The sequence below is a fragment of the Schistocerca americana genome, chromosome 4 (assembly GCF_021461395.2).
Source record: "Schistocerca americana isolate TAMUIC-IGC-003095 chromosome 4, iqSchAmer2.1, whole genome shotgun sequence".
Lineage (NCBI taxonomy): Eukaryota > Metazoa > Arthropoda > Insecta > Orthoptera > Acrididae > Schistocerca > Schistocerca americana.
Genome location: NC_060122.1, coordinates 785,741,635 through 785,755,458, shown reverse-complemented (window position 1 = coordinate 785,755,458; position 13,824 = coordinate 785,741,635). Strand labels below are relative to the sequence as shown.

The 13,824-nt window shown below is 39.8% G+C and overlaps 1 protein-coding gene across 1 annotated transcript in view; it reads left to right on the top strand.

Moving 5' to 3' along the window:
• LOC124612503 overlaps window positions 1–13,824 on the top strand; it is a 529,185-nt gene that overhangs the window by 492,616 nt on the left and 22,745 nt on the right. The gene's annotated exons all lie outside the window — the stretch shown is intronic.

The following is a 13,824-nucleotide window of genomic DNA, read 5'->3' as shown; positions in this document are numbered from 1 at the left end:
GCCATTATTGTACATTAATTGAGTGTTCTATAATTATTCATTCCTGAGACTGTGGTAACCAATGTCTTGTGATTGTCCTTTTCTTGTTAGTTTTCATATTCTTTGTTGATATTCATAATATCTATACATGTGACAGTCCCTAAATAGTTATGACTTTATGGGGTTTTCATAAATGTGACTTATTAACTCCTGTGTAGGTGACAAAGCTACATAGTGGTTTGAATAGGAGAATACCCAGATACATACCATTCCTGTGCTACAGGAAATACATTTAAAAAGTGTGTTCCATTCTCTACATCAGCTGGGTGAAAAAAAAGACAATTATTAAATGGTAATTATTAATTTATTACATTTCTATCCAAGTACCCAATGTAGTACCAGTGTCCAATACCAGTCACTGTTGTAGCACTGTAAACTGGTAAGGACCATTGGTAGGAGAGAGATTGAGTGTAAAATGTGACATCTGAATACTATGTACTTCATGTTGTCATTGGACTTAGTTACAATACTGGTTAGCCTGTTAGAAATGTAGAAGTTACCGCAGTCACATTAAATTACTGTTGCTGTTGCATCCAGGTGATGTAGAGTGGAACACGTTGTTTCATGTTTTCTCCCACATAGTGGAAACTGTTCAGCCCTTGATATGAGTTTCTATTCGCATATTTATCTGCCCATTACTGTCAACACATCATAGAAGTTAATAAACTCAACTCACATTTGGTAAACAGAAATTAAAGATTCACTAACTGAATTGACCATCTATGTTGCAAGTCACAGTCACAGTCAGAAATCATAAGCAAATAAAAAGGACAATTTTGTTTTCACCACATGTCAGAGATTTTAGCAGCTTTGTTAGCAGTATCATTACACTACTTGTCTTGTCTAATGAAAATCTTCATAAAACGTATTTCTATATTCTGTGTATATTTTTATTTCACCTGTTTATTTTCACTGCACTAACAAGTATGATGACAGTTTCGATATCACTGTGAGATGATTCCTCGATAAAATAATAAAATAAGTTTGTTACTGGCAGTTGATAACAGTTCTTAACTAGAGAATGTATCACAAACAAAATATTGTATAATGTATGGAAACATTCATTTCCCTCTATTGAATCCATCTACAGTTCCAAAATTAATTGCTTTGCCTGTGATTAACCTCATTTACTGTTGTTTTGGTGGTCTTCTGTCAAAGTCCAGTTTGATACAGCTCTCCATAATAGTCTATGATGCACAAGCCTCTTCATTTCTGCATAATCACTTCATTTGAATTTGCTTATTGGTCTCCCCCTACATTTTACCACTCCCCCCCCCCCCCCCAACGCACACACACACACACAAAATCTTCCATTACTAAAGCTGATAATTCTTTGATGACTTAGGATGTGTTCTACCAGCCAGTCCTCCCTATAAGTCAGGCTTTAGCATAAATGTGTTTCCTCCCCAGTTTGATTCATTGGATCCTCATTAGTTATCCAGTCTTCCAATCTAGCCTTCAGCATTTCCCTGTAGCACCACATTTCAAAAGCTTATATTTTCTTCTTGTCTGAGCTGTTTATCATACACATTTCAATTCTGTTCAAGGCTACACTTTAGACAAATACCTTCAGAAAATCTTTCTTAACACTTAAATTTGTATGCAACAATACTATGAAAAGGATAGATCACTACTCAGGTTGTAGATGAGACATTGAATCACAGGCAGGCATAATGAAAATACTGCCATTCATATGAGGTATTGGCCAAAAGACCTTCTTCCAAAGTAGAAAACTCACACACATCCATACAAGCACAACTCACACAGGTGACCATGAATAGTCCAAGTGGTTCAAAAATGGCTCTGAGCACTATGGGACTTAACATCTCAGGTCATCAGTCCCCTAGAACTTAGACCTACTTAAACCTAACTAACCTAAGGACATCACACACATCTATACCCAGGGCAGGATTCGAACCTGCGACCATAGCGGTCGCGCGGTTCCAGATTGAAGCGCCTAGAACCGCTCGGCCACCAGCAGCCGGCAGTCCAAGTGGTAATGTGTGTGTGAGTTCTACGTGTGTGGCTGTGAATGTGTTTTTTACTTTGGAAGGAGGCATTCTGGCTGAAAGCTTAAATGTATAGCAGTCTTTTCATTGTGTCTGCTTGTGATTCAGTGTCATGTCCGTAAGGTGAGTAGCGATCTATCCTTTTCATGATGTTATTTTTCCATCTGTGGTGGTGTTGTGCTTTGCAGAGTTTCACTCACCTGGTGGTGAATTTCTTCATACTCACACATGTCCTTGAAGTTACTGACCTGAAGTTCTCAGCCAGAAAAAGCTATAGAAAAAACAGCTGTACACATCATAACCTCAAAAATTATTTTATCAGAATAGTTAAATAAAAATATTTTGTGCATAATATTTCATTCTGTTATGATAAGCTTGCATACACCAGTTACTACCAAGCCTTACTCTAAGCTGTACAATGTCTGAAAAGTTCATGAGTAAGCAACATGCCTCACAGTGTTCAGATACTTTAAACATCAGCAAAAGTTCTGAATTTCACCCTGTACATTAACTCAAATTCTCTTCCACACTTTACAGCACTTCTCAAACATTTTTGGTACCAAAATATCACAATATTAACAATTTTCAATGGAGCACATATTAATAGGTTTGATCACTGTGAGATCAAAGCCCTAACTCTACTCTTCTCTCTACACAAAAGAAGCTTCTAGTTCCCTAAAAACATGTGAATATGCTAATTTCTCACTGGAAGAGAAACATCACAGACAGATGGAAAGCAGCATCAAGCCTGCTCAATCCCATACATATATACAGAACCAATCAAAATTTGTCACTGCATCAGAACAGTAAATTAACATAAATAAATTTTGAAAATCCACAGATATAAATTTAACTCCCTCTTAACAAAAGTACTTTACAGAAATTATAATCTGCTTTCCCCAGTACCATAAAGTGATGAAATAGTTTATAATAAATTCCCCAGTACAAATGACTAACACACATGTCATTCTTGAATATTCCTCACATGACCAGTTACTTCACTGTGTAGAATAAAAGCTTTACATAAAACAGTGTTTCACATTCACACCTTCTTTCACTCTCATAATCAAACACAATAATAGTAGTAGTAAATAAATAATTAGAAAATCAAACAAATAAAACTGGAAATAAAATTGACAGTATTTTGACAGCAGTTCAAACAATGTCTGTCAGCTAGTGAGCTCTACCATATCATATAGATACTACATACACCTGAGCCATCTGATACCACCTGTCTTGCATGTGACTCATACTGCATGTCTAATCACTGCTGTAATATCCCATCTGAATAGGCATGATGCAAGGTGCTGTGCCTCACAGCGTGGAATTTCCGTTGTTCAAATTTATATTTAATATTAATAAATCTCTCTCTTTCCACTGATTCCAACAGTGACCCATTAATCTGTGAGGACAAGATTAGATTAATTACAAATCACACAGTGGAATTTGAACAGTCATTCTTCCCACACTCCATACTTGAATGGAACAGGAAGAATCCTTAATACATGGCATAATGGGAAGTATCCCCTGTGATACGCTTCATAGTTGTTTGCAAAGTCGGGGTGTAGTTCAGATGCCTGACATGACTGAGTGATTAATATATCTGAGTCAAAAGCAAACAATGAAGTCTTTGAACTGTCCTAAGTTATGGGAAGTTCATTTACACAATTTAGATACTAAAATGGATGTAACACCAAGTCTTCTGGGACTCCATATTTTATGTTCCTAGATACTGAATTTAGTTTCACTCTTGGGATGCAGTTTGGGAAAGGTGGTCCTCTAGTTTGTGTTATGATAGTAAGACCTCAGCCATGAAAGAGTCATGGCAATTAAGTCCATGACATTTTAGTTTCCTTAAATTAAATTCTATGATCTGAACAATCAAAGACTTCAGAAAGTTCAGATAATAGACAGGTTGGCCTTTGTTGTCTAAATCTGTCAGGATTTCATTTCTGAAATCAAATATAGCTTTTGCTGCAGAAAAATGAAAATCTGTATGAGGAAGATATAATGTTAAAGGAGACACAATGGCTCAGCAATACCTCACTTCAAAATTCTAAGTGCCGCTGATACACATAGACAAGTACAAAAAGCTGTCCTAGCTTTCAGAAATGCTAGTTCCTTCCTCACAATTGGTAGAGGCGTAAGCTGGGGAAGCCCAGAAAAAGAGGGACATGTCACTTAGACCCAGGGTGAGAGTCATCCTTTAGTTGGATGGGTAAAAGATTGCGAAGATGAAGGGAAAAGTGCCACAGAGAGGGAGCAGTGGGCCAGCTTGGGTCCAGACAATTATTTAATAGAAATAATTTTATTCTAATTATTATCTAACTGTATAGTGCAGAACTGATTTATTCCATTATAGTTTACTTGTAACGTAAGTGGATTATGAAAGGACAGAGGCAGAAGTAAAAATGGATTAAGAGGAAAAGGAATGAATAGTGAAATTAAGAACTAGCAATAAAGTGAAATAGGAGATGCGGGAAAATCCAAAAAGAGGGAGCAAGAGAAACAAGGTTAAAAAAAGAAAGGGGGAAGGTTGAGTGTTAGTGTGGTTAATGTGGGATGAATCCAGGATGTGGCAGGATGTGAGGATAAACCAGTGGGCTGAATTTTTTAATACTGTTTCCACATTAGCCATGTTGTTGTTGCATCTGCATCTATACTCCAAAAGAGACCTTGCAGTGCGTGGCAGAGGGTACTTTGTTTACCAGTGTCACTTCCCCCCTTTCCTGTTCCAGTCACGAATAGTTCACAGGAAGAATGAATGCCGGTAAGCCTCCATGTGGGCTTGAATCTCTAATTTTATCCTCATGGTCTCTCTTTATTATACATTTTATTTATTTATTTAATTCTTGTTCCAATGATCCATGTTGTGACAATATCACAGGACATGGAACGTGTCAGAAATCTATAGTAGCACATAAAAACAAAACAAACTGATTTCATATTACAGTAAGCAGTATCTTAGGTTCTACTACAGAAATTCAACTTTGAGACATAAATAAATATTAAATAATAATATGTGTTACAGAAATTAAATATTGCAAATTATGTGTTTACAATAAATAATAGTCAGGATTACAAATGTAGATTTGAGCATATATTTGCAGTTAACAATACAAGAAACTCTAAACACTGTAGTTCAGGAACTCTTCTATCGTATGAAATGATCCTTGTAATAGGAACTGCCTTAGAGTTTTTTTAAACAAGAGTTCATCTTCTACCAAACACTTAATTTTTTAAGGGAGGGCATTAAAAATCTTACAGCCAGTGAAATGGACTCCTTTCTGTACCATACTTAGATTTGCCTGTTCATAGCAGATATCATGTTTTCTTTTTGTCTCACTGACTATGATGCTCACTACTCAGTTTAAAAATGGATTTCTTTCTTTATGAAGCACATCAAAGAGGATATATATTGCACAGTGGATGTAAGGATTCCAAGTGTCTTACAAAGATTCCTGCATGTGGCTCTAGGACAAACTTCACACATGATCTTTAAGGCTCTTTTTTGTGCACACAGTACTTTTTTAGCCAGTGACTGATTTCCCCAAAATACACACATCAAAAAAAGTTTTTCTTCACCCAAGTTCCCAAAAATCCTGAAGACTGACGTTGAGTGTGGATATTGTATCGCAGACACAGTCCCTTTGACTGTTCAGAGATGTCACTAAAACAGCCCAAAGATGTAAACAACCATGCATAAGCAATGCATATTAGACACAGGGGGTCAAACAGCCGATCAGTTCCAGTCATTCCACCAGGAAGGAGGTACACAGCTCATGTTGTCTGTAGTTCAACCATCCCTAGACGGTCAATACTGTGGTTCAATCATGTCCGCATTATTACTTTGTGCCAGGAAGGGCTCTCAACAAGGGAAGTGTCCAGGCATCTCGGAGTGAATCAAAGCGATGTTGTTTGGACATGGAGGACTTACAGAGAAACAGGAACTGTAAATGACATCCCTCACTCAGGCTACCCAAGGGCTACTACTGCAGTGGATGACTGCTACCTACGGATTATAGCTTGGAGGAACCCTGACACCAGCGCCACCATGTTGAATAATGCTTTATATGCAGCCACAGGACGTCGTGTTACAACTCAAACAGTGCGTAATAGGCTGCATGAAGCGCAACTTCACTCCCGACGTCCGTGACGAGGTCCATCTTTGCAGCCATGACACCTTGCAGCACAGTACAGATGGGTCCAACAACATGCCGAATGGACCGCTCAGGATTGGCATCATGTTCTCTTCAGCGATGAGTGTCGCATATGACTTCAACCAGACAATCATCAGAGACATGTTTGGAGGCAACCTGGTCAGACTGAATGCCTTAGACACACTGTCCAGCGAGTGCAGCAAGGTGGAGGTTCCCTGCTGTTTTGGGGTGGCATTATGTGGGGCCGACAAATGCCACTGGTGGTCACGGAAGGCGCTGTAATGGCTGTATGATACGTGATCGCCATCCTCCAACCAATAGTGCAACCATATCGGCAGCATATTGGGGAGGCATTTGTCTTCATGGACGTGCTCGACTAGAGTGGCCAGCATGCTCTCCAGACATTAACCCCTATCAAACATGCCTGAGATAGATTGAAAAGAACTCTTTTTTGATGACATGACCCACCAACCACTCTGAGGGATCTACACCGAATTGCTGTTGAGGAGTGGGACAGTCTGTAACAACAGTGCCTTGATGAACTTGTGGATAGTATGCCTCAAAGAATACAGGCATGCATCAGTGCAAGAGGACGTGTTACTGGGTATTAGAGGTAGTACTGTGTACGGCAATCTAGACCACCACCTCTGAAGGTCTCACTGTATGGTGGTACACCAGTAACAGTACAGAATAGGAACAGACAGTGTTGTTCATGAGCCAAATGATGACAAGCAAGCAGAGACGCACATATGGCCATCCACTGTTTTTGTGATTTTGACTTAGAGAATGTAGTACCCATACACCCGATTTTTTAGCCTTAGCCATTGCATGCAAATGTTACACAATGGTGGAACGATCACAGTTCATCACATTTGCCAATTCTCAAGTACACTGGTGTGGATAATTGTGGATTAATGCGTTAAAATGATCTTCATCAAACCAGAAAGGTATTCCTGAATGTGGAGAATCACTAATGTCAAAACAATACTCCTTAAAATGAGAAAACAATTTTTTTGCCATGCTCTGTCAAAAGGCTTTATCTCCATAGGCAGAAATATTTCTGGCTGCCTTTACTGTTGTTATCCCTCTGTTGAAATCAAATAGAAGAATACGTTAGAAACATTCAGATTTCTCCACTTGACAGTCTATCATCTAGCGTCCACAATTCCACTCCCTATGTGAACTCAAATAGCAAAAGTGAACTGCAAATAGAAAATAAAACTTGATAAATAAATCCATAGGAATTGGAATACCAACATGCAAAACAAAATGCAACAAATTTATGCACCAATCTAACAGTAAAGAATTGATGTTCCTTTTAATAGGTGTAATGCTAATAATTCTTCAATTCTTCTGTTGTGTTGAACTCAATATCTACACCATGAACAAAAATTACTAACTGAGCGGGGTCTAACAAACCAGTGCTCTTGTCCTAAACAATGGCAAATGCTTCAAATGTAACAGCATGAGCACACAAACTATTGTTAATGTCATCAGCCATCATACCAATTCGTCAAACAATTGTTATTTCCATAAAATTATTTCTTTGAACTTCTTTTTTATCAAGACGTAGTACATCTGGAATGTCCAAGAGGCATGTGTATATGAATTCGCCTTCAGCAAAAGGCTGTAATGCTCTGGGAATTAATCTACTCACTATAAAACTAGCTTCAATGAAAATGTCGCATGAGTCCGTGGCTGGACAAACATATGCCGCTGCTTATCCAAATTGGAAACTAATATTTTAATTTCTTTCCACAACCACCCTGTAAGCTGTTGCTGAGTAATCTGTTTTGTAAAAAAGTGTCTTTTCATATTAAATATAGTTCTTCACAACAAATAGTGATTCACTACCCAACAAGCAACCATATTTATCTTTGTACATCATAATTAAATAATCATCTGTCCATTTCTCCTGGAATTGGCAACACTCTGCATCAAATTTTCTTTTCTTAATGCCAGATTTGTTTGTGAATCAAGTCAATAAAGATGAAATTAACAATCAACTAGTACAGTACATTAAATGTGAACCAACAACAGATAAATAGTTTATCCACCAAGTTTTTGCCCATGCTGCTCCCCTTCAAATCGGCAAATTTTGCAACTATTCAATAATTTTTGTGTTGCTGTAGCCTACTATTAAAATTTGTGATCTATCAATGTGTGGCACAGGCAAAGGCAGTAAGCAGTAAATAATATATGTGTGCTGTTGGCACTGATCCAGAGGCAAGAATACTTCTCCCCACATCCCTTCAAGGTAGTGAGCTGTTTCCCTTCCTCTCCACATGCACATAACCAAATATGCTACACCGTAAATTTGTGCACTGACTGGAAATGTATTTCTCTTTGTTGTACAAATCCAAAGAGAGCAAAATGGTTTGTGCACTTGTGAAATGGCATGTGCAGATTAAGCAAATCTTTCAGCAGTCTGCCTCATGAGCTTCAAACCCAAGGCAAAGTGAGTGTTGATGGAAATACTGAAAAATGTGCCTTGGATGGAATACAATGTGAGCACCTTGCTCTCTCTCTCTCTCTCTCTCTCTCTCTGATTTCTTTCTTTCACAGGCTGGATTGAAACCAATCGCGGACCTGATCCGGCCCACAGGCAGCCAGTTGCCCACACACAATAGACACAATGAACACAAAAGGCCCAAGCACTAAGCCTTGTGGGAATTGTTGATCCACTTCAAATACACATGCAATTTATAAGCAATTAACATTTTATTTTGCATTAATTACACTTTGCACAACTAAAACACAGTCCATCACACACAAATGCCAAAAAAGCTTATTAGCAAAGACAAAAACCAGTTTCATAGTAGTGATGAACACTAATCAGCTTATTGATACCACCACATCAGCCCCCCCCCCCCCCTTTTCAAAGAGCTGTGGCTCAGAAGGTCTTGCAATGTAACAATAATTTTTCATGCAGTTCACTCCTTACTTGACACCCCGGGAGCTCTTCTGACTAGTAAGTACTTAAAAGTTACCTGACTGACAGACCACATTTACACTAACTGGTTTTTATAAGGAATTGGAATAGGCACTGTGTCTCATGCACTGTGCACTACATTTTGTGACTGAGATATAGGTTGAATTGGATTGTTCAATGCTGTAGACAGTGTTTTCTGTGTAAGCAGGCTTGGGACACTCAACCAATACAGTATCTCATTTCCCATTTCTCTAAATTATGAATGTTCTCTCCCTGCTGTCTATAACCTTAAAAGAGCCCATAAATTGTGAAGATAGAGGTGTTTTAATTGTGACATCTTAGCCACATAAAATTGCATCTGAATAAATCTTTGTAAAAGAAAATAGGTCTGCACCATGTTGAACTGGATTCTTTGGCAGGAGGTGATGAACATGTGCATGCAGTCTGTGCAAGAACGCATCTGACTCCCCAACTGGTGAGACGTTAGCTCGTGGTTCAAATATGTTTGCAACTGCACATTCTCAAAAGCTGTTTGAATAATTGCCACTTGATTTGCCTACACCTGTCCAGTGTAGTAATTTGTGGAATGCAAAATTTTGAGAACCAACAATTTAGGAGTGCCTTGGCAATCAAAACTGCAGAAATATCTGATACCACCATGGCTTCAGGCTACCTTGCCAATCTGTCTAGTACAGTCACCAAACAGCGAAACCCATCGTAGGAGGGGGAGAAGATCCATAAATTAACATGTAATTGCAAGAGTCCTCCCAAAGGTGAGTGAAAGAAGTCTATGGGGACAAAAACACATCTAAAAGTCTTGCAGTTTTGACACTTCCCACAACACTGTGTCCAGTACTGACTATCTTTTTGCATTGCTGGCCAAACCACTTTGTCTGCCACCAGTTCAGCAGAAGTTTTGATACCAGGGTGTGGTAAGTTATGAAATGCATTCAAAATGGTGCATTGCCACCTCGCAAAACTGAAGGGATGAATATTGTTATTTCTAGTGTCAATGCCGTGCATTGTCATAAGCTTGTCAATCCACAATTCTTAGGACACAGCAGCAGGAATGTATTCATCTCTTGCTCTGCTTCCACTGCCACCCAGTCAATAGCAGTGACAGCTGTCCAGTTTTGAGACAGTCAGCCACAATATTATCTTACATTAACGTTAGCTAACTTATGCACCATTTGGCTCATAGATGGCTCTGTCTGCAGTAGTTGCATTTGTGGCAAAGCAATGTGCAGGTCCAGGCTCCCTGCCACTACAAATGGCTGACTGCACAGTTGTGAACTGAGCAATAAGCTCAGTGCATCTACACTGTTGTGGTGAATTAAGTTCATCACATGTTGAAATATAGACATTAAAGGCTTGTGATCAGTAAAAATTGCAGAAATTTGTCCCTCTACCCAAGGCTGGAAATGCTTTACAGTTAAGTACATAGCAAGGAGCTCCCTTCAGATGTGCTCTATTGTTGCTGTTGAATAGAGAGGTTTTTGAAAAGAATTCCAGAGGCTACCACATTATGGAGATGTACTCTGCTCCAGTACAGTACTCACAGCTCTTGATTAACCATGACACCATAACTCTTCAGCTGCTTGAAAAGTGGACATAAATGCTTGAAGTGTTCATCTTTGGTTTTAGAATATACCAAGATGTCGTCCATGTGACAAAACACAAACAAAAGCCCATCATACATGTTGCCAAGTTTGGTCAGTATTTCGTAGCACAAAGGGCTTTGTATTATGTTTGAAGAGTCCAAAGGTTGTAGTAACTGCAGTTTTATGCTTATCATTTCTTCTTTTGCACAATCAGATACAAGCGTCTGCCACACTGTTGTTAAAGTCAGCAATGTTGGAAACTGATCATCAGCTATCCTTCTTCTTTACTACCTGCAAAGGTGATGCCCAAGCACTGTGAGATCTTGCCGTGGATCTGACAGAAATCTTCTTCTTGAACTCAGATCGTACAGCATGTAACTTGCCAGGACTGCTAGGGCTTGGTGGTCACTGGTTGCCTTGGTGTTGATTGAATATGGTGTTGAGTCAAATGGCTTCTTTTCCTCTTCATCAGGACTGGGTCCATTAGCACTGGGAATCATTGCAACAGCTGTTGGGACAGGCCATCACCCATCCTTGCTGTGACCTTGATGGCAGGAGAGGGATAGCTGCCTGGTGCAAATCCTATGAAGCAGCAGTGTAGTATAAGGGACACAACAGTTCGAGTGTTTTGCTTAACTTGCGTTGTGTAGCCAGCCAATACTTTTCTCTTCAGCCCAGCATTGTCATCTTGTAACACTGAAAGGGCAAATTGCTCCTTGTTACACAATACATTGCCTTCACAGATCTTTGCTTTAAGTGCCTTGCACACCTCTCTTGACTCCTAAACTTCAGTTAATACTGGAAATGTGGAATGCAAGGTCTTCTCATGAACGCACATGTGTGCTCTTGGCATTTAGGTGGTTGCGGCATTGAGTGCTTTACAAACAGTGCAGAAGATGCAGATGTCCCAGGAACCTCCAAACAGTGTATGTCTAAATTGCCAAATTGTTAGCAGCCTTGAGAAGTGGAAATGTTGTAAATGAGCGATGTTCATTCAGCCTATCTGGATATGTGCTAATCTTGGAGCTTGTGTCAATCAAGTATAGGTCACCAGATTTTCTGTCCTTTGCAAATAGTTTAGTTGAGCCTGCAACTGCAGATGCCATTGCATTTCTGTTGCACTTGAGTGTTCTGGATGAGTGTATGCACCTCACCCACCGACACTCATTGTTTACATTTGTGTAGAGGCACAGCGTTGTGCACTGTCTTGCTCCCTCACCATAAAATTTTTGGTACCAACACCATTTTAAATTTTTGTTTAGCATGACAGCCTTGAAAACTGCTGTTGCCTTCCTATCTCTGAAGCCTTACGTTAATCTTAGCTAACTCATGCACCATTTGGCTCATAGATGGCTCTGATTGTGGTGGTTGCATTTGTGGCAAAGCAATATGCAGGTCCAAGCTCCATGCCACTGCAAATAGCTGACTGCGCAGTTTGGGGCCTCCTGCCATAACTGTTTACCTGCAGCACGTGAACTATTGTCCACATATGCAATGGCTATAGCATCTGCCCTGCATGCCAAATCATCAATAGGAAACTCTGTGAAGGTGGATAAAATAGCCCTAACGTTCTGTGGCAGTCTGTGTAGCCAAAAAATGTTCAGAGATTGCTCAGACAGCAGTTCAGTTCCTGCCAGTGCGTGTAGGAAGCTAAGTACTTGTTAAGGGGCAACCACTTTCAATAATTCTGTGAAGCTGTGACTCAGCTGGTAACATAGAATGTTGGAGCTCTTACTTCCTTACTTCTTAAGAACTGTATATGACTGCTGGTGAAAAACATCATCCAGTTGTTCTACAACATCAGATCCAGTTGTGCTATAACCACTGTAAATTGTTCTGAGTCCAACACCAGTCGACGTAAATGAAAGATGGCTTCCAACTGGGTTAGCCATAGCTGAGCCTTTGTGGGCCAAAAAGATGGAAGTAATGATGATATTGTACCTGTTGCCATTGCCTGTGTCATTGTTGTTGCTTGATGTAGCTGGTGAAGGTACGATGTTGTTAGCTACAAGCAAGCTCTGGGGCTCCTCTTTCACTGCTGTATTGTTGATAGGATTCACTGTTCCATGTGCAAGCACAGAATATCAGTTTTAACAGTTCAGTGCAGGGTCATCACTGTGAGCATTGTTGATCCACTTTATTTAGCACAATAAAAAAGGTGAACCATCACAAATATGTACTAAAGAACCAAGTACTAGAAAAGACAAAAACAATTTTCATATCACTACTACACTGGTGTCCAAAATTAAAGCAACAAATGGAAATTTTGCAAATTCTGACATCTGGTTAATGTGCTCAGTATGGGATATGACCACCTCTGGCAGCAATAGAGGTCTGACAATGATGGGGCATGCTGTGAATAATATCTTCAATCTTACGTTGAGGCAATAATGCCCATTCTTCCTGGAGAGCTGCTCGCAAGCCTTGGAGAGTGATTGGTGGATGCTGACATGATGCAACATGTCTCCCTAGTACATCCCAGACATGCTCTATGGGATTCAAATCAGGAGAGCGAACAGGCCATTCATCAATATGAGGTCTGTGCCCACACCACCTTCCAATAACAACACATGAGGTCCCAAGATACCTGACAGCAGTTAAACCTTGCCAGTTCACCCATACAATTTAATGAAGAGGTGTTCATATGATCAACATAATCCTCACCCACAACATTGCAGATCCTCCTTGATGTTGGTCTTTTTTCACATTGTTTGGGTCATAAAATTGTGCTCCACATTCCCTCCAGATGCAAATGCATTGAGGATCACTCTTCAGATCAAATCAGGACTCATCTGTGAAAGGAATACTGGCCCACTGTTCAACTGCCCAGGTGGCATGTTGACGACTCAACTCTAGATGTTCTCTTTTGTGAAGATGCATCAGAGGTACGATGCAGCAGGTCTCCAACAATAAATGCTACTCTGCTGAGGCCTTCTGTACACTGTTTGTCTTGATACAACACTTCCAGTGGATGCTGCGAGATCAGATACCAGTTGCTGTGCAGTACTAAGGCGGTATTGTCGTGCCTTTACATCCAAATAACGGTCCTCTTTCTGATATCACATGTGGTTGGCCCTGGCCTG